This window comes from Neolamprologus multifasciatus, chromosome 14, assembly GCF_963576455.1.
Source record: "Neolamprologus multifasciatus chromosome 14, fNeoMul1.2, whole genome shotgun sequence".
NCBI lineage: Eukaryota > Metazoa > Chordata > Actinopteri > Cichliformes > Cichlidae > Neolamprologus > Neolamprologus multifasciatus.
In genome coordinates, this window is record NC_140452.1 from 30883906 (window position 1) to 30903121 (window position 19216).

General features: G+C 42.4%; 1 long non-coding RNA gene across 1 annotated transcript in view; it reads left to right on the forward strand.

Annotated features, from left to right (window-relative positions):
• Positions 1-8195: 8195 nt before the first annotated feature.
• The window catches only part of LOC146504379 (uncharacterized), a 72440-nt gene continuing 61419 nt past the window's right edge, over positions 8196-19216 (forward strand). The window contains exon 1 of the long non-coding RNA XR_014877848.1: positions 8196-10261. This is a non-coding gene — a long non-coding RNA (uncharacterized LOC146504379). The remainder of the gene's footprint in view (positions 10262-19216) is intronic.

Here is a 19216-nt window from a genome sequence, read left to right on the forward strand (position 1 = left end):
TTTATTCACTCTAAAAGCTCCTCTGGCTGCCCCAGTCTGCCTCGATTTCCTTCCAGTTGTTCTCATCTGACCAAAGGAATCCATCATACATCTCCCTACAGGCAGCCTCTAAATCTCTACCTTTTTGGCCCCTTCAGAGAGCTCAAGTACTCTATCTTTTCTACCTCAAAATGGAAACCTTTTTCATCTTAATGTCCATTCCCCCTAAATGAACTTAAGATTTGTTTCAGTGCAGAAAGTATTAGCTGACATTCTCCCCACATTTGCTCACATCAATCTGAAAGATTTTGTCAAAGTTTGTGTTTATGGTGTATCTTGAAAATTTCACCCTAACACTCACCATCGATCCCCTCAAACGTTCAGCACAACTCTGAGAAGTAAGCTGAAGATGCTTTACACATAGGGCCCAAAGCAGTTAATAGAAGTACACATCCATGAAATCAAGTTGGCAGGAAACAGAGCAGACAGCACGGTCAAGTCAGGCATATCAAACAATCAAGGTGTCACAAAGAAACCCTCCATGTACTGAGAGTATTAGAAAACAAATGCAGAACAGCTGGGCTGGCAGGTGGCAGGTGACACAGTCAGTCAGTTAATGAGCAGATGCGAGACGCTCTCTGGAACCAGCAATAGTAGCGAGTAAACACTGAACACATGGAGAAACTGAAAACTGAGAGCTAGAGGAGGACGGAGAAAGCAAGCGTTGTGGTTGGAACCATGAATTTAATGCAGGTTATATATCTATATATATATGTCACCCAGAGGGATGCTCGAGGATGGTGTGGATGACTGAATAAGCAGGATCTGTTGCAACTCTATCTGGGCTTTATTTTCTTCTGAGAGTAGAGCTGACAGCCAATCACCTGCTCAACAGACTGGACAATACACTGGCTGAGGTCCCTGGAAGAAGAATGAACACCAGACAGGAATAATTAGAAAAATAAATTTTTTATTTATTTAAAAATAAATTTTTTATTTATATATATATATATATATATATATATATATATATACATACTAGGGGTGCAACGATACACAAAATTCATGGTTCGGTTCGATACTTTGGTGTCACGGTTCAATATTTTTTCGATACAAAAAAAAAATGTTCATGCCTTTTTAATTTGTCATTTATTAAATTTTCACGGCACATTCTGCACCACATCTCTGTGCGTTCATCATTTGTTTGAAGCCAGCTCACCTCCTGCAACCACTTTTCCGAGAATACGCGCTTCTTTTGTGGTTCAAACTCCTTCTGACATTTCTTTGGAGGTGGAGGAACATCACAGTAATTGCTTAAAGGAGCTTCTTCGACATCTTTAAGAGTTCTAAACAAATGTTTGTCCTCCTCCTGAAAATCTTATGTACGCAAACACGCGTTGCAACTTCTTATCTTGTGCGCGTTTTTTATTTTGACAGCGAATGCGCACCTGCGGACCACTTATGTGCAGCCCTGGTTATTTAGCTCTTCATATTGCAGCCACAGAAATTCCTTTGTCCATGAAACCATAAAGCTGCACTTTCTTTTTGCCTTATAGTCTGATTTGTCATAACTTTTCCGTTTTGTGGTAAGCTTTTCTTTGGCTGTCACTTCTTCACCCTGACCTGTCTTATTTGGCTCAGCAGAACTAAAATATATATCCTGCTGCTTTTACACAGGCACTCACATAATGCTCAGCGATTCTCCGCGCGATCAACCACTCACATGTTTAAGCTTGCTGTGGGAGATTTCACTTGTCATGTTTGCATAGTAAGCTAACGATTGATAAGACGATGTCAGAGGAATTGGTGCGCAAATTATCATCACTCACCAATCAGTGCTGTCGCTCTCTATACACAGTTCGCCCGATTGCAAAGTGAAAGCAAAAAACAAGCGCAAATTCAAATGCGATTTCAATATGTCACATATTTACAGTGGCTCACCGATGCCAATGACATAATTACCCAGCTACATTTCCGAAAGAATGCAAAAGCATTGACATATATTTTTCCTTCCTACGATAGGCCGACGGGCAGGGCAGAGATAGATTTTGGTAGCCTGACTGGAAAAATCGCTAGCCCCGGGACGTCGGGCTAGCGATTTTGCGAGCCCTGTATCTGATCGAGAAATCACTCATCTTTGGAAAAGAGAGTTTATTACAGAGAAATGGCTCTTTCCAAAATAAAAGCTATACTATACGCTTCTTCTGGGCTATATTCTCAGCAGCATATTAAACATATCAGGTCCCCATAAGGAGAATCATGTGCTAACCGCTGTCTAAATGACTCGGGTAAAGTTTGTAGCATGCGTGCTTGTTGTTTTTGTCTGCTTCCACTTGTCTTTGCACTAGGATGATGTCGGCGTAAATGTGCAGTCATATTCGTTGTGTTCCCACTAGTGCTGTCAGCGTAAATCTCGTTGAAATGACGTTAATGCCACAACACGGCAAATCTCCGTTAACGAGCTACCGCGGATCGCCCCGTGCGTGGGGCTGGACGGCCAACACGTTAACGAGCTAACTGCGCTAACACACTAGTTCCCACCCATGTAATTGAGCATTGCTGGCACATCCGACATACTGTTTTGCTTTAGTCCATGATGCGCTTACCTTCAAGGTCATACGTCACATGAAAACCAAAATAGTTCCAAACGCCAGATCTGAATGAGGGTGGGGGAGGTTCAATTTGCCATGCTGCAAGGAGAGCTTAGCTTCTGTCTTGCTAGCTTGCCCTGCACTCAGTGGATCTGCGCTCGATAGTGCAGCCTAGGCGGAGTAGTCGAACGCAGATCCACTGAGCGCTCAACACAGACAGCACCGTCAGAAGGAAAGTTGATAAAATAAATTAAAAAATTTGTATTGTTCGATACATATGCGCACCGAACCGAAAGCACTGTATCGAACGATTCAATATCGATAAGAGTATCGCTGCACCCCTAAGATATACATATATCAAAGAGAGGGAAGGTAGTCAGAACTGAGGGGATTGAACTACCAGAAGGCAACATTGCAGACATAGAGGACAGTTACAAGTACCTGGGGATCCCGCAGGCGAATGGGAACCATGAAGAGGCCGCTAGGAAAGCTGCAACCACCAAGTACCTGCAGAAGGTCAGGCAAGTCCTGAGGAGTCAGCTGAACGGTAAGAACAAGATCCGGGCTATCAACACCTACGCCCTGCCCGTGATCAGGTACCCTGCTGGGGTAATAGGCTGGTCAAAGGAGGAGATAGAAGCCACTGACATCAAGACAAGAAAGCTCCTTACCATGCATGGAGGGTTTCGCCCCAAGTCCAGCACCCTGAGGCTGTACGCTAAGAGGAAGGAAGGGGGCTGGTGAGTGTCAGCACCACAGTCCAGGATGAGACAACGAACATCCACGAATACATCACAAAGATGGCCCCAACTGACAGCGTGCTCAGTGAATACCACAGGCAGCAGAAACCTAAGAAAGTGGAGGAAGGCGAGGAACCATTATGGAAGGACAGGCCCCTGCACGGTATGTACCACCGGCAGATAGAGGAGGTGGCGATATCCAGAAATCCTACCAGTGGCTGGACAAAGCTGGACTGAAAGACAGCACAGAGGCACTAATCATGGCAGCACAAGAACAAGCTCTGAGTACAAGATCCATAGAGGCTGGGGTCTATCACACCAGGCAAGACCCCAGGTGCAGGCTGTGTAAAGATGCCCCGAGACAATCCAGCACATAACAGCAGGGTGCAAGATGCTAGCAGGCAAGGCATACATGGAACGCCATAACCAAGTGGCCGGCATAGTATACAGAAACATCTGTGCCGAACATGGCGTGGAAGTGCCGAGGTCAAAATGGGAGACGCCAGGTCAGGGGGGAGATATCATCACCCCCATCCGAGATTGGGTACATAGCCCCAAGTGCGACAGGAGAAGGATCGTTGAGTGCGAGAGGAACTGACCTGAAAGATAGGATCATGGCCAAGCTTGAAACCTGGATCCCCCGAAGCCGGTTACCAAGATTACGTGAAGTACCCTCAGAAGGTCTGCTAGATGATGTTAATGCAGCACTACGGACAATACCTACAGCCACGATTACCGACACTAACAATCTGATCTACAATACGGCAGCAGTGATCAGTGAGATGCTTGGCTACAAGTTGAACAGCCACAAGGGGCAGTACCCTCCATGGAGAAGGAGGCTAGAGGGCAAGATCAAAGTAGCACGGAGGGAGGTTAGCCAACTAACGGAGTTGCAGAAAGGTGCGACAAAGAAGGTGCATAAGAAATACAGCAAGCTGTCCATACCTGAGTCCTTGGAAACTGCCAAGCAAAGACTCACAGCCTTGGCCAGCCGCTTGAGGAGGTACACCAGAGAGATAGAAGGCAAGGGAATAAACCAGCTGTTCTCCACAGAACCAGCAAAGGTGTACTCTCAGTGGCAAGGGAACAATAATAAGAGAACAGCACCACCAAGGCTGGAGACGGAGCAATACTGGAAGAGCATATGGGAGAAGGACGCAAGCCATAACGGCAATGCTCAGTGGCTAGTGGATCTGAGGGCAGACCATAGCGACCTCCCTGAACAGGGTCCAGTAACCATCACAGTGGCAGATATCCAAGAAAGGGTCTCCAGTATGAAGAGTTGGACAGCACCAGGGCCCGACATGGTTCACGCCTACTGGCTAAAGAAGCTGACTGCACTCCACGAGCGTCTGGCAGCACAAATGAACCAGCTGCTAGTTAACGAGGGACACCCGGAATGGCTAACCGAAGGTCGGACGGTCCTGATCCCCAAGGACCCCAAGAAGGGACCAGTCCCCTCCAACTACCGACCAATAACCTGTCTCAGTACTACATGGAAGCTCCTGTCAGGCATCATATCCAGGCTAAGATGAACAGGCACATGGGTCAATACATGAGCGGGACACAGAAAGGAATTGGCAAGAATACCAGAGGCGCAAAACACCAGCTACTGGTAGACAGAACAGTCAGCCGAGACTGCAAGACCAGACTAACCAACCTGTGCACTGCCTGGATTGATTACAAGAAGGCCTATGACTCAATGCCCCACAGCTGGATACTGGAATGCCTAGAATTGTACAAGATCAATGGGACCCTAAGAGCCTTCATCAGGAACTCAATGGGGATGTGGCGTACAACACTAGAGGCCAACTCCAAGCCCATAGCACAAGTCACCATCAAGTGCGGGATCTACCAAGGAGATGCTCTGTCCCCACTGCTGTTCTGCATAGGCCTGAACCCCCTCAGTGAGATCATTAACAAGACTGGCTACGGATACCGACTACGGAACGGAGCAGTTGTCAGCCACCTCCTGTACATGGACGACATCAAGCTGTATGCCAAGAGTGAACGAGACATCAATTCACTGATCCACACTACCAGGATATACAGCAATGAGATTGGAATGTCGTTCGGGCTGGAGAAGTGTAGTCGGATGGTAACAAAGAGAGGGAAGGTAGTCAGAACTGAGGGGATTGAACTACCAGAAGGCAACATTACAGACATAGAGGACAGTTACAAGTACCTGGGGATCCCGCAGGCGAATGGGAACCATGAAGAGGCCGCTAGGAAAGCTGCAACCACCAAGTACCTGCAGAGGGTCAGGCAAGTCCTGGGGAGTCAGTTGAACGGTAAGAACAAGATCCGGGCCATACGCCCTGCCCATGATCAGGTACCCTGCTGGGGTAATAGGCTGGCCAAAGGAGGAGATAGAAGCCACTGACATAAAGACAAGAAAGGTCCTTACCATGCATGGAGGGTTTCACCCCAAGTCTAGCACCCTGAGGCTGTACGCTAAGCGGAAGGAAGGGGGCCGGGGACTGGTATATTATATATATATATATATATATATATATATATATATGATGTATGCAGCTGGAATGTAACCAGAAGAATGCAGTCACCTACATGCCACAGTGTACTATTTTAAAATAAATTTTCCATATGAATTATTAAAGGATTATTTCCTGTATATTTTATCATTAATGGACGTGTCAGCTACAAAAAACTGATAATACACTGCCACAAACCTACGAGGACATTTTTTGCATGAATTATTTATTTATAATTTTTTTAAAGTGCATATAAGTAATTTTAAAACCTTTACATGCAAATTATTTGTAAGCAAACTCTAGAAGAATGCGAAAAGGTTTCCTTGTTTTTGAATTTGTAGAAATATTTCAGTTTTGCATGATTATCCAAAATGACATACAGTAACTTTGCAGGCTGTTGTTTTGCCCTGAGCTTCACTACGATTGGCATGATATTCTCTTTAAAAATGTGTTTTTCTTGGTTTGGCTGCGTCTCACCCGATCCTCACTCGTGATATCATCTGTGTTTTGCCTCGTCTCTCCATGCTCTTTTTTTCTTTCCTTTTTTTCATTCCACTCAACTGGCTGTGATAGATAGCAGGCCCTTCCTGACCCTGATGGAGATCCCTTGAATGTTTATACTTTCTCTGTAATATGTAGGGGCTTCACCTTTCAGTATAAAGTTCCCTGAGGCAACTGTCGCTGTAAACTGGCACAATACACTCAGCATCTCCTATGAGTCCATTACGTGCACATCAACCGAAAAGATCTGAAAACAAAGGTCAAGTATAAATCTAATAAATTCTAATCAATAAAGTCCACAACTTCTTATAAGTTTCCACTACACTTTGATTTTTTAAATTTCCAAATGTCTTTAACAGCATCTTCAACACTCATATTCATCTTCTAATTAGCATTTGAAGCTTGACCAGATTTTCCACTTCAAATTCGGTGGATGAGAAGCGATGTCTCTACACTCTGTCTGGTTCATCTTCAAACCCCCCATCCGCCCTTTTGTCATACTCTCTCATGTTAGGATATCTTCTTTTTCCATCTGGGATACAGATGACTTTTAAAGAGTATGAAACTCTCTGGTATGACGAGAAAATGAAAGAGAGAACAGAAAGGAAAAAATTTAAATAACTGTAATTTGTCTGACTTGAGATCCTGCAGCTCTTGGAGGCTGCATTTCATTTCAAATGAAAAGACAGCCCGAGGGCTTGATAAAGAAACTTTATAGATAAGAAGGAGTGAATAAACATGCGTAGAAAAACTGTTGCGAGTACAACAGACGTGTTAGGAGCTTTGAGGTGAAATTTGGCTTGCTGCTGCTGCTGTCTCTGCCTGTGGTGGCTCTTGAGAAAATGGACCAGGTGCGTAGTACGCACAGCAGCACATGCAGTACTTTCTCTCTATTCACTATCCAAGGACTGTCATAATAACTGAGTGGCCACATTTATGGACTGATATAGTTCAGTTTCTCCAGATTTCAATGTTTGCCTTGGAACTGGATTACACCCGTGTTTCATGAGCCTGAAGAAAACAGCAAAACACGTTTCAGTTGAGCTGAGTTCACCTGTCCTAGAGTAACTGCCTGTCTCCTGGAATCTCCTATATGCTATTGAGACTGTGCTGGGAGACACAACAGACCTTCTGGCAATGTCACTTACTGATGTACAGTCCCGGGGGATGGGCTACTTCTACAACCTTCTACCCAAGTATGGTAGCATTCAAGTATTGTCGCATGCTAGTGACACGGACACTGGCCAAATGCAAAACTGCTGCAAAAACTGCCAGAAAAGATGAAGAGGGGAAAATGTGAGAGTAGCAGTTTAGTTAGTTACAGTCAACGGCAAAAGACGTTACAGTGTAGTCTCACTGTTGGCCTTTTAGCCTTGAGTATGTTTGCCTTATCCCCTCCAGAGTACTACAGGTTCACAGACAGTAAATTGGTATTTTGATGGGCTATCTTTGTCAGCCTGCAGTCTCATTAGCACATTTAACATTTTTGGTTTATGGTGAGGAGATATCAGCTGAAAGGATTTGTTGTTCTGCAGCAAAGTATTATCATAAAAACATTCACTATAAAGACAGCTCCTTGGGCTCTCCCACGCTCCGTGCTGTTATTAAAGCTGGTTACAGGTACTTTCTCTTATAGTCTTTATCTCTTTTAAATAATTCAACACTTGCCCTACGGTTCCCCCACCGTCTAAAACTGATGGATGGCAAATGTTCAGCACTACTGTACACGGTGTTCTCTGAGAAGTGTTGAACCATTTTCTCATGCTGCATGAATTATTAAGAGTTTGTCACCAACATGTTCTTCCATCACTAAATTGAAATGTGTTTTCCTGAAGGAGTCCAAACAATCCTGAAGAAAAAGTAAATTAAAAAAAGTTCTACTATGTGTGTGTGTGTGTGTGAGAGAGAGAGTGTAGGTGTGTGTGTATGCAAATGGCGAACATACAGAGGACCAGCATCCTGTACCAAACCGGCAAGCTCTGTCATCAAATTCTGCAGCGGCAACGGTGCTTCATACATGGCCTGGTTGTGCAGACAGTGCACATCTGTACAGGATAAAGTGTTCGATGCTTTATCCACAAGGACGACTCTGATCTGGATGCCTAAAGAAAAAAAATCGTATCAAAGCCTCAGTTGGAACATTTCAATCCTCGGAAGAAAGGCACGCCAGAAAGGTCAAAGATTATAGTTAATGACACAAAAGCTCCCTTGTAGCTGGTGGAAAGTTAGTGTTACACTTGGGGGCTCCACAGCAACATGGAAAAGAGCTTGGCAGGTGAAGTTCACTGAAAAGCTTCTGAGATTTCAATAGGTAAAGATTTGCAGATATTCAGAAGGCTTCATTTGAAGCAGCTCTGCATTGCCCACAGTGTGAGGATGACGCCTCATGACAAGGGCAGCATCAGGCGGATTTAAGCACGAATATTGTGTGTAAACTGTTATAGAGGTCAGAGAGGTTTCGTCAAGCCAATTAGTGACGTCATACAGACGATGCTCATATAAAGGTTTCAAAGATAATCTTCTAGCAGCATTATGTTCTCAAGCAATTAAAACTACATTCAGGCACAAAGAGTGTTAGAAATATTTTAAAAATGCCCGTCTTCACTTCAGTAATTACTTTTCAGCATTATTTCTGGCAGATCCTGATTTTCTTTCAGCAAACATTAATTGGAAAGTCTCTGAGAGCGTTCAGACTGTGAGGAATTAAACAGTGATCAATTCACGTCAAATAATGTCTGATAAAAATACCATTTTCGAAAAAAGTAGCCCCAAACTGATGTGAACAATTACATAGAACATTCGTCTCTAGAGCTTTTGTTGCAATGACCTTCAGGACAGGAAGTCATTCAGTCCAGATGAAGTGGCCGCTATTGTCCTGGACGCAGAGGATCAAGTGAACCGTGCAATCGGTCATCCTGAGGGTAATGCAATATTTGCTTCGTGGATGCTGCCGGCAATGGGTGAGGTGCTACTGGCAATTTCCAGGTTGCCGCTGACCTTAAGGAAGATGCCATTTATTCTAAGCAGCAGTGGAGGTCAGAGATCACCATGAGAGGTAGAGGAAGCTATTTTGGTGCCCCGACAAACCCCACTGTGCTGTCTCGCACTAATAAACAGTGCCTCATAACAGAAGCCCACTTTAATTATGTATAGGTTACAAATCATTTGGCGGTTGTTAATTAATATTTAATTGTGAAGCCTTGTTGTTTCATATTAACAAGACAGTCAGAATGAACAATGGCAAATATTTCAACTTTGCAGAACAAGAATAAATAAGAAATGACAGCGTGCTTTAAATAATGAATGCTATGAATGATGTCATCATCCGTGTGTCGCTTTATGTCACCAACACATATTGTCCTAATTCTAAACAAAGGCGATGATGAATGAGCCTGGTTGCTGCGGTTGTTGCTTTAATATACTAATCAATATCAGTGAGGATTAGTGCGCTGAAAGATGTTTCCATGACAACCTCAGTTAAACTTGATTTATTCGAGACACGCACCTCAGAGGCCCGCTGAGACAACGGGTTGCTATAATGTGCGCATGGCTCATTAAGCTCAGGTAATAATGAACCAATGGCAAGCTCAGCTTGTATCTTCAAATCCTTATTTTCTGCAAGAAACACTAGATGGCAGCGCAGGCCAAGCAATGGCCGCCCACCGAGCATCCACTTGGCAGAGCGAGATAGAATCCACCAGTTGTTCCTCCAGCACTTGTGCGGTTTCTGTCGGCAGCTGCCGCTGAGTTCGTTCACTTTCAGGCGTTATTTGCTGAGGAAAGCCTACCCTACCCTCCAAGGTCAACAGATCACCTGCGGACCCCCGAACCACGCCAGGACACCCAGTTTCTTCTGGAGGAGCGCTGAGCAGTTGGAGCTGATTGAAGGACGCCATGCATTACTTCTGGATATACAGCGTTTGGATCCCCTTCCTCGCTTTCCTCATCGGATTTCAAGGTAAGAGAGACAGTTTCATTCATTTGCCCTGTGAATGTAGCAGGAGTTAGACTATGCTGTGATGCAGTTTTGGGCTGTTTGGAAATTGTTTGGAGCTGTGTTAGCTGCCTGTTAGTGCCTCGTTCTGTTACCTGGCCCTTTGAATTGTGGCTGTTGCGCACTTAGGAAACTGTATCACTAAGTGTATGACTTTAGACATTAAATTATCTGTGTCAGACAGACCTCGCTGCTCAGCAAGGTCACGGTGCATAACACGTTTGTAAACTCGATAGATGCCAGGGGTCGGACAAGTGGCACAGCAGCAGCACGCCTGCACGGAGACTGAAGGTGAAGTTCGTCTTTACTGTTAGTGGGGAGGTTCAGGGCAGACAGGAGCAGACTGAGACGTTTCCCAAGTGTTCAGATCAAAGCTTCCAAGTTTCATCTACATTTCCTTACTGGTGGCTCTCTGGAAAACCGGATGCTTGTCATTTGAGGGCCAGAGAGCATGTTTGCGAACATCCAATTGGTTAAAATGTGATTCTGTGTAGTTTAAATCAATTTTATCTATTAGAACCCCCCCCTATAGATGAGACCTAACCAAGAGGCTCTCACGTGACACTTTCATCTGTTGATGGTTATTTGAAGTTTTTGATATTCAGTAACATTGTGATCTCAATTGTATAAAAAATTGCAGTTTTATATGTCCAAGAATGATTTTGCAATACTCTAGTAGACTCTAACCTATGGAAGAGTGAAAGCCACCCTCTGTTATAAAGCTAGACAGTGTTGATCACATTCTCACCTAATCTACCAGTCTTATTTAGTCTATACTGGATCTTTTCTCTGTCCATTGATGTGATCTGACCTCACAGATCTACTTTGCTTTCGACCGCGAGCGCTCTAATTGAGCTGATTTAGCTCCTCTCCGGGAGCTGAGAGTTAAATCAATTTGGTTCTTTTGTCTCCCATAGGAGCACGCTACCTAGAAAAGCATACGGCCTGACCAAGCATATTGGATTCAGTTTGACAGTGGTCTGATGCTGGCAAGTAGCCTGGAATAGTGTGATGTGCCAGATTGGGGCAACTAGAGAGCGAGAGAGGAAAGGAGGAGAGGAAGAGACGTAAGTGGAGATAGGAAGAGAGAAAATTTGACATGTTGAACGGGAATCAGACGGATTTTTAAATTTTTTGTTACATTCAAAATGAGTTATTGGCAGTAAGCAATGCTCTCAAGCATCCTCAAGCACCTCACTGCACAGGATATCAGTAGGAGACTGAAGAACGTTAAAGTGTGTTTGAATACTCAAATGTTACCACTAGTTCTTTGATGGTGAGAAATGGTCTGTCTCCCTTCACTATTACTTTGTACCTCTCTTTATTTCATCCTCCTCTTTCCTCGCCCACGAGTCTTCTTTTTATGCAGCTCATGTAGAGCGCACTGCTTGTCCTGAATTTTAAAGCACAAATGGCAGATTACTTCTCAGAGCAGAGGCTTATGAGAAGTTTGCTTTTAAACTTGGTGTACTGTAGCACACACGGTAAGAATAACTGATTACTATCATCGGATTAATGTTGATTTTTTTTTGGTTATCTTATTATAATTTTTTTTAACAAGTTTTCTGCTATCCGGATAATGATAAATCCTAGAAACAGAGCCAGCCACATTCCATCAAATCTCCAAACAGTTGTCTTGGCAGATGCACAACTGTTGTCTACAGTCACAATCAGCACTGGCACTGAACTGTGCTGTCTGGGGATGTGGCTCATTTACTTACCAAGCCACTGCTGATAAAGAAAAGAATGATGGATGGAGATTTGGTCTGTCACTTCAGCTGCTGCTTCTGCTTCCTCCTCCTAGTTGCGTCTTTTGCATCTTTCACAGTGTTCATTTCAAACTGTTATACTGTATGTGGCCAGTTCAGCTGTGACAAGGCCTCTGACTCTGTGTTACCATATTAGTTGTTGCATATTTTATAGGTTAGACTGTGGCAAGCTGCATACAGAAGTGTCAGTCAGAGATCACATTATCTGAGGGAGGGGAAGCTGGAGAACTTTCAGAGTGTCTGTAAGGTAGTCTTATATGTTTTTGTAGACGTGTTGGGGATATTTATTATAGGTGGATTATAAAAAAAACATTGCCACCTGCAATGTTTTCCAAAAAATAATTGCCTTGTATAGAGACAGTCTACAAATGAATTATCATTTATCGACGTGGTGTTCTATTTCTTTGTAAAACAAATTCCTCTTTCTTCACCAAGTACAGATTATTTTTTTATTCTTCAAAGAGTTGCCTTCCTGCTTTGATCTTCATATTTGCCTCCTCATCAGGGCACCAGAGTCCCTCTCCTGATGGTTTCATTTAATTAATAGGACAAATGACAGTATGTAATGTTAATAGTGGCTGTTTTGCACATTACCTTCACAGTGGGAGAGAGAGACGCCGTACAGGACCGTAGAAAGAAAAGAGGAAAGGACATATTTAGTCATTTATCTAGTTTTGTTTTAAGGAATTAGTAGATCCTAAGTTCCTACTAGGCATTTTTGACTTCTGTGTTGTAGAAAACTGAACACACAGCTTTTGTTAAGATAAAGCAGAACATAATAAAAATGAGACAATATTCATGACTGATGTCAGTTTTCTTGGCCTTATTCAGATTACTGATGTGTTTGTAAGTGCGACCTGTCGATTTTTCATTTGCTTTCTAAGTGACAGCATATACAAGCAAAAATCCATTTTCTTCAGTGCAGAATGTTGTTATCATAATGAACTTAATTGTTAAATTCTTACTATAGTAAGTTACAGAAGCTTAAACAACTGAAAATAAAGAGCTCAGCTACTGGGGAAAGCTACAAATAATTAAATGAAAAATTAAACCGGTGTACCTGCACCATTACCTTTGACCTTACCGAACACCAGCATGTGCTGCAAATTTACATTTCACAAAACAATTATCAGGTTTTTCAGTATGTTTGTAACTTCATCAGATAACGGGGGTGGGAGGGTGTGGTTTGGTTCAGCTGCAGGGGGGGGCGGAGCAGTTGGTTCAGGGTGCGGTGTCAGGGGAGGCTGATCTACACAGCTGTTCTCCATCACCTAATCATGCCTCCCCTATATTTGTAGGATGCCGCTGGGACCTGATGGCAGAGCTGTGTACTGCACTGGAGAGAGGCAGCTGCAGAAAGCCGCACAGAAAAATGAAAAAACACTGTCAACTTTTTCAATTTCCTCATAACTGCTTTGATCCTTCGCTCATACCGAGGCTGCTGGTTTGTGGCTGTCTCTGAGCTCTGGATTGCTTTAGCGTTAGCCACTCTAACTTTGTTAGCCTGATCAATCAGAGTGATTTAAGTGTTTGATTAGGATTTTCATTACAAATATTTACTGGTGGTCCACCAGTAGTTAACTTTGACTAACAGACTGGCTAGGTGACTTTAATGGTGGTTGTCCCTGATTTAGTTGCCTTTCCAGCGAGTCGCGCGTCTCCTGCTACATAATCTCTGCTCGTGGCGGAGATTCAAATCTTTTTTTTCTTTTCTGGAGCTCTACTGCAAGCTAGGGGACCACTAAAACCACAGTCAGCGGCGAGTGGAGCACTGGCTTATTTGTAGCTGTGCACTCACAGAGCAAAACTAGAAATATCTATAGTCAGTTTTTGAGATTGAAAAGCCAGCTGAATGCTCTGTGTCCTGAATTTTTGAGAAACAATTCAAGTAAGGCAACATTTAGAAGGTCTAATTTCAATCTGTGATTTTAGTCTGAAGACTTGTCTTGATTTGTCTTAAACGGTGTATGGCAAGCACAAAAGGAAGCAAAGCTAAACAATGGGGGACAGCTTATGTATAGGGAATGAGAATGGAAAATAATGATTGGCAGAACAAAATGAAAAGTATGAATGTTGCAGAAATCTCTGCACTGCACATATTCTAGTAACAGTCTGTACTATGAGAACTGACTGTGTTTCTGTGTTGACAAATGGGACAGTGATGTGGACTAGAAGTAGAAGTGGGTCAGTGAAAATGTAAACCCAACACTCTCATGATAATCATAATTATCACTGCCAATTTCAAGGTTTCAGTTTTCACCATTTAAATGATCTGTTTCCATTAAACCTACAGTAACGTGATTCCTCAGTATTCTGTTGTTCATGGAGAGGTAATAGTAAATTAATTTGACTGGACTGTTTGTAATTTGCCATGATTTTCTTTCATGTGTGATACAAAACACACATGCACAGAGACAGCTTCCTCCAGGTCCCAATCTGAGCAAATAGGTCTGTCACTTTCTGTCTTCTGCTCTTCAGTCTGCAGGCAAGCTCTTCACATTTCTATTACTGTCACAGTGGCTGCCTTTCCCAGCAGCGATCTCACACCACAGAGACCACAAAAGATGGAGGCCGGAGGTTTAGAAATTCTTTTTTCTCACTGTCACTTCTTCTTTCCTTTACTTCAGAATGTTCCCTCTTGTAGTCATGCTCTTCTTTCAGGACTTGGCTATCCATTTTACATGACATAATTACCCCAAATGATTGTTTAGAGCAGGATTAAGGCTCCAGTAATTCCTCTCATGACATAAACTGATTGGAGCTTGAGGCCCTGCATTTCCAATTACCGCCATATTGGTGACTGTTAAATTCTATAAGACTACTAGCACCTTGAGTGATCATAAAGAACTGGATACTGTATAAAGCAGTATCAAGTCCATGAATAGATCAGGCTGGTATTGAAGCGCTATGCTTACCAATGATATTCAGCAAAGCTGGAGAGGGAGCAGAGGAGTCAAACCCTGAGACAGCTGAGTGTCAGATCTTTTTGATATGTGGCATAAAAGTTAATACAGGAAGCTTTGACCTGCTCCTTAGAACAATAGACAGTCAGACAGTCTTTAGTGAGCACGCTAGTTTTCAGAGTTGCTGGTGACCTATGAACTAGGAACTGGAAGGCCTTTTAGGATTTATCTGAATCTTGTCCCAGTAAATTGAATCTTGGATTTGACATGAAAGTGAGGGACCTCAGACTAATTCAAACAGATTTCACAGGATCACACAGCTCGGTCCTTTGTTCTCATGTCAGTTGTCTGGTAAGGTTGATTAATTGTCCAACATTTAAAGGTTTAATATTTATTGTATTTCTATATAAATATACAAAAAAATTTACTGAAACCACCAAGACTGATTTTTAAAGGTACCTCAGTGTTTAAAGGGTCATCCGCACAGGAAATGATTGACAAATGCATCTTTTTGGCACTGACAGTCAGCTGCTAGTGGACATTTCAGGCTCTGTTTGCTTTTGCAACTCTCTATTGTATTCAAAATATAAAAATGCAGGCAATTAGACAGTGAATAAATGTCAGATTGTAACTTGCCAGAGAAGCAAGCACTTGTGCAAGGTATGTAAATCAATATGTGTAGAGGTTAATTAGAATAAGAAAGCCAAGTTACCTTCCTTAATAAATGTATTTAGCTGGCATAGAGTGTATTTACCCGAGTGTCCTTTGGCAAAAACCAGGAGATGGAGAGGTAGAAGTGCAGTGTGTGGCAGTGAGAAATGAATGAGTTTGCTTAGAGAGACACAAACAGGATGACTGATCACTTTCTGGTGATAAAAGCGAATCTCTGAAGTTCCTTTCCATAGAAAACCTTTTTAAGGGTAAGTTTTGAAGTTGGGTTCGAAGATGTATCTAAACAATCAAGATATAACCATTTGTGAAATAAATGTGCTGTTGTCCGACTTTGAAAATTGCTGATGACTTTTTTTTTTTACAGCAGACATTTGACATTACTGCCAAATCGCCACCCTTCCACCCACAGAGAAGGCTAGTCTCAGAACTGAGGCACATAACATATGTTTCCTGAGTTTCTGTGGACAAGAGGCATCAGATTTGAAAAATGTGAAATGACTCCTGCTGCAGGGGCTGAGGCTGATAAGAACCAATAAAATGTGCTGTCAGCTGTTCTGTAGCTGTAAAGCTGTAAAGAAAGAAGAATGAGGCTGATTGGAGAGTCTGCTCACATCTCCCAGAGCAGTGGAGGGAGACAGCAGCAGGACCACCATCTACTTAGGAGAAAGACCTGAAGCATTTGTCTGCTCCAGTATGATAATGCTATACTGCCTGGAGGTCAGAGGAGAGCAACAACACAGCACTGACTACCAAATGATGTGTATGTTCATAGTGTAGATTATAAGTTTTAATAACTATACATTTTTATTTTAGTCTAGTGTACCACTAGTAAGTTTACTTCTTTAATTCCTTAACCTTTGCTTGGATGAAAACACTTGTGCTGACAACAGAAATATCGCAAGAAACGAGAAGAAATACAGTCATTTTAGTTGCCAGTCGCATTTTCTTCAAGGTATTAAAAGAGTCCAAAGAAACTCACCATGAATCCTTGTTTTAGTTATGAGGAAAGCACAATGTCTCCAGGAAAGCCGAAAGAGGGAATTTCTTTGCCTCTGAAAAGTTTTTAAGTGATTGCATAGGTGGTGCAGCCTTTTATGTATGTGAAAATAAGAACTGATTGCTTTATATAATAGTGATTATGTTTGTTAACACTTTGAAGTCAGTCCAAATGTCCATTTGGTTTACCCTTACTTCAGACTGTTGAGCAGAATGTGCAAACTGAGTTGGGCAAAATGAAAGCCGAGAGTAGAGCACAGTCAGAGAATTCACATCACATAAATAATTTACTTAACAGCAGTATATGTTAGGCCAAACATGCTCACATACTGTAAAATAACATGAATAGACACTGAACAGCCAGGCAACTACTGTAGAGAAGGAAGGAGTTCTGTGTGGTTCTGTAGGTTAAAAGAGGAGATTGATGGCTAAAATGGACAATGAAAATTATATTAGTCAGAAACTTTGTCTGCACTTTTAGCATCTGTTTCTGATCTAATTATACCTCAGATTTATCAACACTGTCTAGTTCTTTATTTCATATACTTACCACTTCATTAACTATAGCTTGTGAATACCAGGTTGACCCTCTTTTGTCTTCAGAAATGCTTTAATCCTGGGTGCCAACAAGGTGCTGGAAACATTCCTCAGAGATTTTGCTCCGTGTTGACATGATAGCTTCGTACAGTTGCTGCAGATTTGTCAGCTGATCATCCATTATACAGGTCTCCAATTACACCACATTGCCAATGGTGCACACTGAATTTGGTACTGCAACAGCTTCACAGCATTACACCATATCTATGATCCCGAAGTGTTGATTTGCAAATGTCTGATCCTGCCACCTGAAAGTTGTGGCAGAAACTGAGACCCAGACCAGGCAATTATTTGCTTAGTATCTGTTGTTCAATTTTGATGAGCCTGGAGAAATTGTACTATCTTACACCAATTGCACCCTGAATTCTCCTCTGCTGCTGTAGTCCAGTTGCATCAATGTTTGTATTGTGCATTTATAAATGTTCATCTACATACCTCAGTTGTAATGAGTGGGTATTAGATTGATTGTTGCCTTCCTATCAGCTTGAAGTAGTCTGGCCATTCTCCTCTGAGCTCTGGCATCAAGAAGACATTTACTCTGACAGAGCTGCCACTCACTGGATACTTTTTGGACCATTCTCTGTAAACCATAGAAATGATTTTGTGGGAAAATCCCCGAAAATTGGTAAAGCATCCATGCCAAGTTGAAAGGCACTAATATCACCTTTCTTCTCCATTCTAGTGCTTTAAACTTTAGAAGGTCATCCTGACAATGTCATAAGCCTAAATCCCATGATTATATGTAAATGATTAACTTTGATGACCCCCCTCATGCACTGTTGCTGAATTCAGAGTCCAGGGAAAAGTGTGCACAAGCACAAAACCAGAAACCAGAAAGAGAAACTCAGACCCTCTAATGAGATGAGAGAGTAATAAATTTTGAGGGCCTCTCCGTAATGCGAGCCAGAAACTCTGTCTTTCTCTGACACTATCCCTTTTCTCTCCTATTCTTAGGACAGGCTTTTAAAGTGAATCTTGATACACAGTCCAAGTTATTTATATGGTAAATGACCAAAGAAACAGGTAACACATTAGAGTTCCCGCAGTTCAAGTTGAAATGAGATGTTCTTGCAGTCTCTATGTATCTTGTCTGGAGGTGTGTGTGTGTGTGTGTGTGTGTGTGTGTGTGTGTGTGTGTGGCGCTTTTCTACAATACCTGAGCACTCAAAGCCTCATTCACCTGCTCATAATTTTTCATACAAGACTTTTTTCTATGCTTTTTCAACGTGAGCATTTTCTATCTAAAATTCAAACACATTCATACTCCAGTGGATGCATTGGTGGGCAACTTGGGGCTAGTGTCTTGCCCAAGGATATTTGGCATACTGACTCGAACCACCAACCTTCTGATTAATAAATGACCTGCTCTAACTCCAAAAATTAACCTTGTGCTAATTATCTGGAGTCAAATGGAGAATTTTCTGATGATATGAGGTGGGATGTTAGATCTCACCATGGATAGCAGAATAGAAATGCCAAATCTGGGATTGGCAACAAGCTAAAGTAGCATGATTGGTGGCTTAAAGAAAACTGTCTGTTCCTCTGTGTGACTTACAGTGGAAGCCGATCCAATCTTTTGGAGTATAGAGGAAACAGGTGGAAGATGAATAGATGAAACAAGGGAAAATCTCACACATTAGGTTGTACTGAACCAAAGATTATCTTCCCTTCACTGGCTCCCACTAATATTCTTACAATAGTAAGTCTAATGTAATACAAACAAACAAACAAAGTAGTACTTCAAAGCACCCTGGATAATTTATGGTTGTTATGTTTCAGTGTTTTCTATCTCTTCATGTGACAGAAATGGTGATGAGTGGTGACGATGTAGAGATATCGTGTTTAGGTTCTACAGTCTGGTCCAGGACATCTTGTTTTTGCTGAGGATAATTCTAGCGTTCCTAATATTATGTCTCTCAATAGATAAGATGCTGCTACTTGTAAATGTAATCCAGCCTTAACACTCAACCATCACTCACTAT